Source organism: Corvus moneduloides, chromosome 1, assembly GCF_009650955.1.
Source record: "Corvus moneduloides isolate bCorMon1 chromosome 1, bCorMon1.pri, whole genome shotgun sequence".
In the NCBI taxonomy this organism is placed as follows: Eukaryota; Metazoa; Chordata; class Aves; order Passeriformes; family Corvidae; genus Corvus; species Corvus moneduloides.
Window position 1 is genome coordinate 61,931,763 of NC_045476.1, and position 13,173 is coordinate 61,944,935.

General features: G+C 39.5%; 1 protein-coding gene across 5 annotated transcripts in view; it reads left to right on the forward strand.

Moving 5' to 3' along the window:
* CDK6 (cyclin dependent kinase 6) overlaps positions 1 to 13,173 on the forward strand; it is a 138,716-nt gene that overhangs the window by 43,935 nt on the left and 81,608 nt on the right. The window lies entirely within an intron of this gene.

Below are 13,173 nucleotides of genomic sequence, written 5' to 3' on the forward strand. Positions count from 1 at the left end.
CTTTTCTTCTGGTCCTGATAAGGAGTCTAACGAAGCATAAGGAGGGGTTACAGAGCATGGAAATGTGTCACACCCAGCTGCTCACTAGCTTGCAAAGCTGCAGTAAATAATACAGTTGCTATTTAATAAACAAAAGAAAACAGAAGTCCTTTGATAGTGATCCCTAGCCTCTCTCATTTGCCCTTCTGATGATACAGTTTGTTTCTACTTAATTGACTGTAGTTTTGGAATAACATATAGAGTTTGATACTGTATTGTATGATTTGTAATTATTTTGTTGTTATTGATAGGGAAAACAAAAGACTTAGGTTTCTGGGACCTGATTCAGCAAAGTATAGACATATGTGGTCCAGGTTGTCTGGGTCATAGCTACTTTTTTTCTCATAGGTTCTCCATGAATGATTACAGTAAAGATACTCAAGAATACATGTCGTTTTCTTTTCCAAATTGCATAATCAATAGCATACTTTTCTGCTTGTCACAGGTTACACTTTGGAGAAGCAATATTGCATTTGCCATAAGCTGCATTTCTCACGATTGGCTCTTTTTGCACACTAACTTCTAATATACCTGTGTCTTAAAAATGTCTTAAAGTTTGTTTTGTTTAATATTTGGGGAGGTGAAGGGACGAAATACCCGCTGCCTGTGAAATGTTGGAGGCCATCTTCTCCCCTCCCAAGAAGATTGTCAGTTCTCATGTTGCACCTTTCTTCTCACCCCCAAAGTAGAGCTGGTTTTTGTCTATTATGTTAAGATTAGGAAATAAGTAGGCTCATCACTCTTTGTGTCACTGTAAGTTGAAGATACCTACTTTTCTTTAGAATCAGTCAAGTGTTCAAAAGAAAACAAGGCAAGGTTTACACTAATGTGTGCTAATGTAAATCAGTGTTATTTCACTCAGAACTGGAGGGGCTGTGGCACATGTCACTTTGGGGAGGCTCAGCAGATGTGTGGGACCATGTCCCACCACTGCAGCCACAGCAAACATCACAGTCACGTCACTGCCTGCTGCAGTTTGTTGTATCTGAAATGCAGAATGGGCTGCTGAGGAATCTAGTAGCTGGCATCTTCCAGTGACCTACTTTGCTTGGTTATCACCTGAGCTGTGGGAGGCAGCAACCCAAAGAGATGGAGTAGGACCACAGGCCCTGAGAGTGAGTGTAGAGTGGAATAGGGTGCAGTGCAGGCATGACAAGAAGGGTCAGAACTGGGAATGGGGAAGGAAGGGGCAACAGGGCTCATGAAGGGAGGAAAGAGACATGTAAAAGGAAAAGTAAGAGATAAGAGAAAGGAGAAAGTGATAGACCATTTAAGTGGAATGGAATGGGTAGCCATTCCCATAGTCTGGTGCTACCAGCAAACTTCTCATTCTCTCAGTGCCAACAAAAGACTTTGTATATATATGCTCAATTCCTCTTGCAAAATGTCTTCTCTTCGCCTTGTCTGTAGGATGAGGTGCTTGTCTGTTCCCTTTTTAAAGCTGTTGGTTCAGGAGCCCTTGGTTTTTTAATTCAAGTTAACAGAATTGCAAATTAATTGCTGCTGTAAACATGGAGAATAACTCAATCTGCTGAGTGCTTCCGAGAAACAATTGTGCTTCCAAGAAAACAGTATCTTGTTTCCTACTTTTAATTTAGGTGTAGTAAGGCATCAATAAGATGCTGATTCTGATATTTTCAGAGCTTAAACAATGCTTAACAGCATTGCAAAACTATATGTAAAGTTCTTAGATGGGATATCCTGGGCAAGCTGATTCCAGTAGGCCACTGTCCCCTCTCAGTTTTTTCTTGAAGCCCATTTCTGCCCATGAATGATACAAAATAAATCTTTCCTCTTCTGTATATCTTTGATTTTCTTGAAGGTTGTTAAGCCCTTATAACTGAAAGCAGATTCTTGTTCTTTGGAGTATTTAACAAACATTAACTAGTTAATCTTTGCAAGACTTGTGAATTAGTTAACCATTATCCCTGAATTTATAATATGGAGAGAGAGGCAACAGACTTAAATGTACTCCTGTGACTAGAGCTGGGGTAGTAATAGACCCCCAATGTTGAGCCATTGTACAGCACTGACGAGCATCACAGTTCTTCTGCGTGCCAAGTACACTACAAGCAAAAAAAAAAAAAAAAAAAAACCGAAGTGACTTTTAAAAGCTTTATTTATTACGTATTCCCTGGGGAGATTAGGAAGGGATTGTCTTCTTACTTTCCTCTGTGTTCACATCTTTAATAAAAACTGTTAACTATTTATTAGAAGAGTGTCTAACTTTAGAGGATACTAGTATTTTGATGCCTGGTGTCATGCTGACATTTTTGTCTCAGTGAAGGTTGGTTACATCTCTCTGAAGGTGCTGTTGGTTCCAGTGAGTGTGGGAGGAAAATGGAAATACTGAAAAGCAGTGAGACCAGCTCAGGTCTTTGAAAATTGATGGGTAGAGTCCCGGTAACTTCCCTGGACTTCATTGTGCCTAATACGAGGCCATTTTCTTCCTCAGCATGCAAGTGCCATTTATGACTATGCTGAATTCCTCAAAGTTTCTGTGATGGAAGCACTCAAAATTAGGTCCAAACTCTTCAGTAACCCCAATTTCTAATCTGAGAAAGTGACTCTGCTGTCCAGCCACCTCCTTTTCCAGTGTCTTGAGCTCTCATGTATCTGTATAAGCCACAAATATATTTCCTTATATATCAGGAGTTTGATCAGGCCTGTGTTATAATAAGTTTAAACAAGTTTTTCATTAAACAAAAATTGCTGGGATGAGTTTATAACTGTGAAGGAGCCCTAGGAATTAGGTGCCCAAGTCTTACTGATTTTAAATGGTGGTTGTGTTCCCGATCTCTAGGATCCTATTGACTGTTTTTTTCTTAGTTTTAAAAAAGCATAACTTGTTTTCATGTTGCCGTCAGGTGTTTCATCAAGAGTCTGTGCACTTTCAGTTGCTACTATTTAAAAAAGCAACTGAGGAGAGAAATTCAAGGAACAATCTTGAGCCTTTTCTGTCTAGCCAAGGATTTGACAGTTTTCAAAAAAGTCTGGGCTGAAAGGTGCAAATCTGCCTTGGATGTATGAGATCTGATCAGCCAAATCCCTTGGGATGCTTCTAAAGGTTCATCCTTTGTTGTTACGTATCAGCATATAAACAAATCAGTATAAACACTGCAGACAGATCCAATGAGAACTTCTGTAGAAATCTCAGTAATCTTGCCAAGGTGTTGATAGACCATTAGGAAGAGTAGTCTGTCATAAGTCTATATATTTACATAATTTGAATGTTGCTCCAGACCAGAATCCATGTGGTCTAAGCTGTTTGCACATGATTTTGAGCACATCAAGATGTTCATCTTTGTTCTGAGGTTAGCCCTTCTTGAGCTTGCTTAGATGGCAGTGTCAACCAGTCATCTTCCAGGGCCTTCTGCATTATCTCTAATGTTGAAGCTGAAGTTAACAGTCCCTAAGATAAACTTCCAGATTTACTCTTCTAAGATACTTTACCACCTAAGTCCGAAGCTGTTTGTAAAGCATTTTTCTTTATGTATGTGCACAGCGTTGTTTCAGCTTTCTAATCACTGACCAGCTGGCTTGTTAGTGAATAGAGCTGTGGGCCCCTTGCCACATTTCATGTGAGGTCTTGGCTGGGTGGCCAAGCAGGCAGCCTGCAGCCAGTGTCAAAGCAATTCAAGAGGTATTGGCACAGCAGTGTCCCCATTAATTTCTGCTTGTCACATGCTGTCATGCAAGTTACACCAGAGAGGAAATGACCGTTAAAAAAAAAAGTATGCTTGTGGCACTTGGTCCCCTCCAGACGTTATCCCTGAGGTTAAACAAGTGGATACAATTAGCTGCTGTCCACAGACAGCTGCAGGGAAGGAGAAGCCGAGATCTGGGCGCCACAGCAAAGTGTCTTTCCTGTCACCGAGGAGTGTCGCCTGTCAACATACGCCATATTTTAACCCTTCATGGAGTTCGAGGAAATTTGAAAGAGCTGTTATGACCAGTGTCATCAGGAAGATGCTGGTAAAGAGCTGTATGTAGTACTGCTGGAGCAGCATTCTTCCTGGAGAAGAGGGTTGGTTTGTTGATACCATTCCTCGTAAGGACTGGTGTGAGAGGCACAGGAGGACAATCAACTCATCAGTGATTGATAATTTACTGTAGTTTGTAGATTCTGGCAGGGAGTGAGACAGTGATTTCTGTGAACTCCTCCCCAAAGCGTACCAAAGTGGTTTAAGGGAGTCATATCCAGCTTTGTGGATTTTCTGGGTGGACTGATTTCTGTGATTACATCAGGAGAGCTTCCACAAGGATTGCAAGGGATAATGTCCCAAAATACAGATGGGTAGTAATGCAGAAACAAAGACTCTGAAGAAGGAGTGGCAGTGATGTCCCACAATGAGAGAAGGAAATAACATACTATTAGGAGCAATCAAAAATCTTTTTTAAAAAACTGAAAGCACTAAGCTCTACTGAGAGGTCATAGAGGTAGGGGAGTCTACACAGTGTTCCAGAACAGATTGACTTAGTCAAGCTAAAGTCTGGATTTTACTTCAGAAGAAAGAGGCTCGCAGCATCAGCTGAAGGAAGAATGTGACTTGTCCTGTCAAGAAACGTAATTAAAGAAGCTGTGATTATATGAAAAGTGTGCTCCAGAATTCAAACTGCAGTTTTGCACCAGCTATCCAATATGACCTGCTGTGATGCTTAGATACCAAATTTAGACTGGTGTCAGTCCCTAGACATGTGCTAGAAGGGTCTTCACAGCCAATGCATACGAATCACAGGTGCTATTTCAGGTCATTTGTATGGAACTTTACAAACTGGGTGAGGCAGTAAAGTGTTTGGGGGAATTTCATGGTACATTTTAGTCCTCATCTCTTTTTCAGATGGTATGAGGAATAAAAGAACAGAGCAGTAACAACTTGTCAAACCAGGAAGCTCTGTGAGAAACTGCTGTTTCAAGTACAGTTATAAAAAACTTGTAATAAAAGAAAGGAAGTTTCCCAGAAGGTATTTGGGGATGTACAAAATTGTGATATCATCATCCAGAGATACAAGAAAGAAGTATGGGTGTTTTGCTTATCTAGGCTCAGATCCATAGATTATTTTAAGAGCTGTGCCTTGTTTACAGGGCACAAAGAGTAGAAGGGTTTGAGCACTGAAAGAGACTGTTAATCACAAAGTTACATTTACCTGCTGTAAAATTTTTCCATGCGGGACAAATCTTGCTAACAGTGCCACATTTGCCAATTACTGTCAGAATGTTAAAATAAACTTTCCCTCTGTTCATTCTCATGTGTTTTATCTGACAAATACCAGCAGCCAGATGAGAAATACTGTGTGTTTCATTTGCATGTCTGGTAATTCCACTTTGATAGGAATTTTTGGTACACTGAATGATGGAACATAAGTAGAACAGTAATTATATAGGTTTCCTTTCAGTCATGCATATTCTTCTCATCAAATGTGAAAAATAGCAGATGAAAAAGTAAAACTTGAATGATCTAGACTGCAAACTGACTTGACAGGTGTTGAGCTATAAAATTAGAAATTGATGTGTAAAGACTTACATATACTTGAATAAAATGCATCCACGTGTGTGCCCAAGCATGTGTATGTACATTATGTCCCCCAGAGATGTTAAGTAGACATGTTACGTATACTGAATTTGGTCTTTGATTCCCAGCTACTGAGATGAGCGTGGGAATCTGTCAGCATTAAGATGCTGGTAAAACAGATGTACTTAGATTGGAACTCTTACCAATCCCTAAAATGTTAATTCAGATCCCTATTTTAAGGAGGGTAGACAGAAAGTTACTCAGAGCAGTTTTTTGGACACAGTCAATGTTGTCCTTGTTGTTGACTAAGATCTATTGTCTTAGTCTAGTCCTTCTTATGTTGTCTTTGCTGCTGGTGAACTCTGGTGTTTGAGGAATGTTTGGAGCACTCCAGAGTATGTTTGGTCAGGTTCTCCTGTGGCAGTACAAATTCAGCAGTTCCTTTCTAACTCAGAAGAAAAAGTTGGCCAGTTTAAGCAAAGGGACTAGAATGTGTTAAACCTGCTGTAGTGGCTATGAGTTTAATTCTGTCTACCTACAGGTGCACAGCAAAGGAAAACAGTGCCTCAGTATACTGAAAGCTATGATACACATACATAAAATTCAGTCATAAGTTTACAGCAGTGCAATAGCATTGATGAGCCTCAAAGTTTTTCAAAGACTACCATGGACCTTTGTAATTCAGTTAAAATTTTGCATTTTTCCTGAATCTTGTGCACAGTTGCAGTACTTTTGATTGGGACTGACATACAATGTTCATAACACAGAGGCAGGTCTGTGCATAATAGTGACATTTGCCATTTTTACTAGACTGGCTCTGAACTAATTGACCAATTATTGTATTTCAAAATAATTTATTTAGGACTTTCTAATCTTGATTACCTTGCTACTTCCAATAGCAACCAAAACAGTCTTCGAAACAGTGTTCTATAGACTCCACCCCTTGAGATATTGTATCTTTTAAATTGCTACACAAGTAAGTATAGCCATTAAAAAAATACAAAACACAAAAAACCAGAAAACGCACAAAACCAAGCAACACAGCTATTTATTTCACTGTTTATTGCAGTGGACTACTATAGATAGCATTGTCTTCTATGGGATTATTCAAAACATTAAAATGCGTGTACACATACATGCATACTTTCATGAGTGTGCATGTCTGCGGGGTTCTTCATCCTAGCGATTGGATAATCCAAAATCTCTTATATGAGCTGTGCTTTCTTTCGTACAAAAGTAATTTAAAATAGATTAGAGACTGTTCATCAGAATATATTTTAACAAATCTTTTAATCTACTCTGAGTATATTAAAGTACATTTTACATGATTAAAATAGTTTTACAATTCAAAGATAATTACACAAGTATTTTGCTTCATACTTAAAAATATATGTAACTTAATTATTTTTCAACGAATTATTTACCTTTAGGGTATCAGCATACAAAACACCAGCAATTATTAGACCAACTTCTTGCATGTCCTTATCAGATATTAATAATACACTAAATGAATTGCTGTATCTTTCTCTGCCCAGTATTTTTCTCTATGAACAGAAAATGAACATGTTATCTTGTATAGTAAGGTTGATTAATATGGCTAAGTGAATGGATCATTTGAATTTATTGTTCTCTTATCAAAACAGTAAACATAATTTAAATTGAACATGCTGTGAAGTTCACATTCTTGTGGTACTTCCTAGTTAATTGACAGGAATATCACAGCAGCCTTCTCTTCTGAGGAATGAGCCTTACCCTGTGAATACTTTTATAGAAAGCAATAGGATTAGTCTGAGACAAATTGTTACCAATGTAAAGAAAATTAAGAGCTCTGTATCCTGTATATATTTGGTTGGATCATGGATGAGTCCTGAGAAGCTGTGGTGTGGCTGGAGAAGGCAAAGGCAGCCTCCTCATCCCCTTTCTGAATGCCCTGCAGGGAGACTGATCAGAATAGCTTTCTTCTGAGAAAAGGAACAGGGCACAAGGGCAGGGATCTGTCTGCTTCTTACTGTGTCCCAGCCACTGCATCCAGCCAGCTGCATGGAGAAGAGTATCCTGCAGCTCCATAGACTGTAGCAAATTGCATCTGCCCCCACCATCACAATCATGGAATTCTAGATAGGCTGGTGTGATGGGTTCCCAGCCCAGGGTGAGGACAAAAATTGAAAAAGAAAATCACTGCATTTAACAGGGAATCACTACGTTACTGCTAGTGCCTTCAGGATTCAGTGTAACAACATTAATCATGTCTTTCGCTATTCATGTATCTGTACTGTGTAATTCCTCAGGAATGCCATTGTTTTTTTGGCATTAATTAATGTTGACTGTTTGTTACAAAGTATAACCATAGAAGGGCTGTAATTATTCTGCTTCAAAAATAGGCCCCAGAGAATGGGACTGCTCTTTAAACTTTCATTCCAGCATGTGTAAAATCACCCTTTAAACTGAAAGCCATTCAGTGGTTGGGGATTTTATATAACTGAGTAGGATATGAAAGAAGCCTCATCCTTCTCCCCTTCTGCTCTGAGAAGGTCCCGTTTCAGTTAGAGGCAGTGAGCCTTTTCATGAAACTACCTTGACTGATTCATCACCCATTGCTGTCTAAAACTCATCCCCTTTGTTTACACTTGTGGTCGCCTTTTACGCAAACACTCCTACAGGAAATGTTCAGGATGAGTATTCCAACACCTGTCATGTAAAATAGGGACATTCCATTCTGCTCAGCAAAAAGAAAAATGAGTTACAGATAGACACAAACTGTGCAAGGATGTAAGTTGTGAAGGTGCATGAGATACTCCACAGAAGAGCAGGAGGAACGTTAGGAGATGCCAAAGGATTATTGTGCTTTACAAAACGTTAGCATAGAAATAGAGCAAGAAGAGGAAAATAGGCAGTTAAAAAAAAAGAAAAGCCATGTAAAGCCTGTGTGTTAGTACAAATTTAGTGTCTGTTGTAGTTTCCAAGGCTCTGTACTGTGTTGCTTTTATTTGGTGTTACAACTGAGTATATTTGTGGGCTTCCACTGAATTACTCTTTTTGGTATTAGGAACTCCTATCACTGTAACGAAGGGCAATCTGCTTAAATGTTTTTCTTCCTTCACATCGTAGGCAGTGGGGGAAAAGCGTGAGCTTCACATGACGAGCAGCCAGTCATAAGTGTATGTTACCTCAGGGTGCCAGTGTTCTCTGAAGAAATATTACTCTGGTGTTTCTCTTCAGGTTGCATCTTGCTGTGATCCCCTTTACCAAGACAAAACCCAGCATCTTTACTTTACCATGGTGGTGGGTTAGCCTAGTCCAGCAGTCAGACTCCCATCCAGGCGCTCACTGACTTCCTGCACCTCAGCTACAGAAGGTAGAGAGCAACAAGGAGCAAAAAGCTCATGGGCTGAGATAAGAGAGGAACATTGCTTTCCAAGTACCATCATGGGCAAAGCAGGCTTATCCTGGGGAAAATCGACTTAGTCTCATGCCAGTCAAGGTTGATACTTGCTAAATCAGGTGGTGGGCAAAAAAAGGGCAGGTGTTCAAATAACACCTTCCCCTGCTTTTTTCCAGGCTACACATCACTTCTGACTCTCCCCAGCCCTAGCAGCACAGGAGCAGCTCCCCTCTTCTGCTCCTTCCTCCTCACACTGTGCCTACTCTACCCTAGATCATCTCCAGAAGCTGCAGTTCCCTCAGGAATACTTGCCTGCTCCATAAGCTGTAGTGTGGCTATCTGCTCCACCATGGAGTACTTTCTTCTCTTACTTCTCTTACTTCTCTCTCTCCTTGGTGTCCCCTGTGCAGTTTCTCACTCCTTTTGTTCTCTTCTCCTCTTTCCCTGCAGCCTTTTCTGCCCTTAAATATATCTTCATGGAGGCACCACCGTCCTGTCTGACTGGCCCAGCCATGCACTGCGGTGGGTCCGTCGGAGCTGGCTGGAGCCGAGGGTGTCTGGCAGGGCACAGCCCCTGGTCTCCCCCGACTGAGGCCCCTGCAGTTCTGGCTGCTGGTGCCTAGGCACTGACACCAAAACCAGCTCCATAGCTTCTTTTGTCTTTGAGTAGGTACTTGAATGTTTTGGTTGACAGCCATGCCATCGTCTTTTGGATTAGGCAGGCAGAATCCTCCAGAGAATCTGGCAGGTCTTAAACAAGCAGTAAGTTGCTGCAGATAATTGACAGGTATTTTTGTGGGAGTCAAGATGGTGGGTGACTCTTAAAAGGATCGGAGTGGTATTTGAAAGCCAGTGGCTTGGAAGGGATTTATGGATCCTGGAAGAGGGTTAAGAGGGGTCAGTGAAGCATAGAGGGGATAGGACAAGGTGGAGACGAAAGTGTGTAGGAAATCAAGGCTTTCTGTTCCTGCTGCCTGAGTCGGGAAATGTGAGCCATGAATATTGCCTTTGGCAGAGGCAGAAGCAGCTACTCAGCCTATCCCAAACCCAGCCCCATCCTTGCTGATGAGAGAGGAAGAATATGCAGGACATATTTCTGTGTACTATTGAGACTCATGACATAATATGGTATTGGTTGAAAAGTTCATCATAATTTGGTCCTGACATTCAGAGCTGATAAATTCAGTAAATGTTGGACTGAGCAATCATCATCAATACCTTACATGGTGGAACAAGCAAAGACACAGCATTTCCGTAACAAATTTTGCTCCTGTTTCCATTATGAGACTTTTAAAAAAATAAAGCTATGTATTTTCCTCTAAAGGAAGTGTACTTGTTCATTGCGTCCCAAAATAGCTCAGTTTTCAATTGAGTTACAGGTAAATATTTTATATTTGCACACAGATGGCATTGAACATGTAGCTTGAATAAGAAAAAGATTGTAAAGCTGTGATTGTCTGAAAGGAATTGCAGTGGGATAATGTATGTATGTGTCTCCAACTTGAGCAACAGCCAATTATCATCAGTTTTGTGATACTAGAGCATGGCAGAAATCTCTAATCTGAAATGACAGGCACATTCTGTGTCTTTGTTTGCAAACATACAATATCCAAAGAACACTGATAGACATCAGTAGAGGTTTGGTCATGACTCATTAGAGCTTGTTCCTTCAATCTCCTAAAGCACGAAGGTTTGTTGAATAGAATTGATCATTTTTCAATTAACTTTTGAAGTACGATTTTCTCTGTAATGCCAAAGTGTGGTATGCCTGTCTACCACAGAAAATTTCTCAGGGAAAAGCAGACATGGAAAAAACTAATCCTTGAGGTACATGAGGACACTCTTGCAGTTATTTCTAGAACTTGGTAATTGAGATAATACTGGGTACTCGTCACTAATAAAAATGGATGCATTTCCGTTAGATGAGTGAAATTATCCTGATTTAATTAGGTAGTGATCTGGCTCGTGCATGTTTACAGCCTTAATCCAATTTTCTAGCAAAGGTTAGTATCTTCTGATGTTAGTTACAGTGTCAAAGAGAGCACACAGCCCAGACCCTGTCTGATGTTTCTTGCAAGTGGCTGACCAAGTGAATGAAATCATTTTCCAAATGCAAGGCCTAATGGTTTTTATTAGGCTTGTGCGCAGCACGAAATTTTAAGCTGCAGCATTTGTTATTCTGTATTTAAAGTTCATAATAACAAGGCTATGTTGTGATTTTGGCTTCTGCTCTTTTTCTAACTTGCTGAGAATTTAGGAACAGGACAGTAATGAATCACAAATAGCAGACAGTCATTTTACATTCAAGTGCCCTTCTTTACACACATGAAACTTTGGGCTGTTCTTCCAAGATAATTTTGAACTGAAATCTCTTAATACCCATAGTAGTAAGTAATAAGTGTAATCAACAATCCTACCTGAATACTAGAAAATAGCTTATAAGGACTCACTCTGAATTTCCTGGAAGAGGAGATACAGCACTTTTTTCCCTCATGTTGCTCTTCTTCTTTCTAACACCTTTTAAATTTACGCTTTTGCAGTACACTTTTCTGCAACACATCTCATTTTTTTTGTGGGTAAAGAGAACTTCTGTAAATTATATTCATCTTTTGAGTCCGATGGGTAGAAAGGAAGATACGCCAGCTTCCATTGTCAAATACTTTCTTTTTTTACCTGTGACTGGAAGAAGACTCTGAATTTAGAGCCTGAGGACATTGCTTGCAGCTTGAAATGAGCAGAGCAGAATTGTGTTATGCTGGGCTTGAGGAAGAAAGTTGAAACAAAACCAGCATCAGTTGTTGGAAAAATGTTCTTGATATGTTTGGTAACTGCCTGAATGAGTTTACAGAGTTGACAAATGAATAGGATACATGAATGTCACCCAAAAGGGACTTACCAGGGTCTACTGACTAATCTTTCAGTTCTTCAAATATTTTCTTGTTTGATACTATGTCAACCTGGAATAAAAAAGAAAAAAGTTGGCCCAAATTCAGTGGAACAACTAAGTTCATACTTAAAATAACCATACACCTAAATGTTCTTGGCATGTTCTTCACATCTGCAAGACTGATCCAAGGACTTCTAGGATTTGATGAAAGTTAAAATGGCACAGAGTGAGCAGATAATGACACGTATTAATTCTACTGATGACTGAAACCTCCAGAGCTGTAGCCCAAATTCTTACAAATTTCTGACCTGCAAAGAAAAACGATGTAAGTACAAGAGGATTCAATACACTCTGTATATTTCTTTTAAGGGTCCAAACTGTATTATACCAGTTGTCAAAATTACCAGTTCCCGATTTTTCCTGGGGAAGCAAAGGAAATAAAAGGCATCACCTAGCAGAAAATGGGATTCTGAGTTTACCACCTTCCTTCAGAGGTGGTAATAATTTAATACTGTCACAGCATCCATAATTTCATGGTAAAATCTCCATCACTGAGATCTTCAAATAAAAGCTGAATGCTTTATGAGCCAGCTGTATACAGAAATAGCCATGTTTTATCAGAGGTCAGGTGGGAGCTTCCAAATTTAATATCTATATATTTTATAGTATTTTCTGTAGAGATGATCAAGAAACATTACAAGAAAACAATAGTTTTGTACTAATTATTTAGCAATGTCTGTAAAGCATACCTTAAAAATGTATCCAACTAAACCAGTATTATCAAGCTGAATTTTTGAGCTATTTTTACACCCATGTTCAGATATAATTCCTTTCAGTAGTGTGCCTTGAATATTTACTTGCAACATGCCCAAGTCCATAGCGAAGAATAAAAGCAACCAACTTCAATTTAGCCTTCATCCCTTTTCTCATATTTCATGCCATGCCCTTCTCCAAGATCATTGTGGTTGCTAACAACAGAATTGGAGGACACCCTGCTGCATGGATTATGGAAAGGGTATATGCCACCAGCATATGCAGAAATGCAGTTTCATGAGCTACAGTCAAGTGCATGCAGAAAATAAACTTATTTATCAATATTTTTTCTTTCTTGTTACAGCATCTTCTTGCCTGTTCTGCAAATATAATTTTCAAGTTGACAGTATTCTTTTAATCTGGAATGCAGGGGATTTCTAGTATTTGGTTTTGAGTCTGCTGGTTCATTCTTTTCACATTACTAAGATCAATGTCAAAACATGAGTACAGATAAAATAGTTCCTTCAGCTGTGGAAATGTCATAGAAGATTATTATCATTATAAGAAAACAGAAAGAAAAATCAGAAATGCTGCTTATG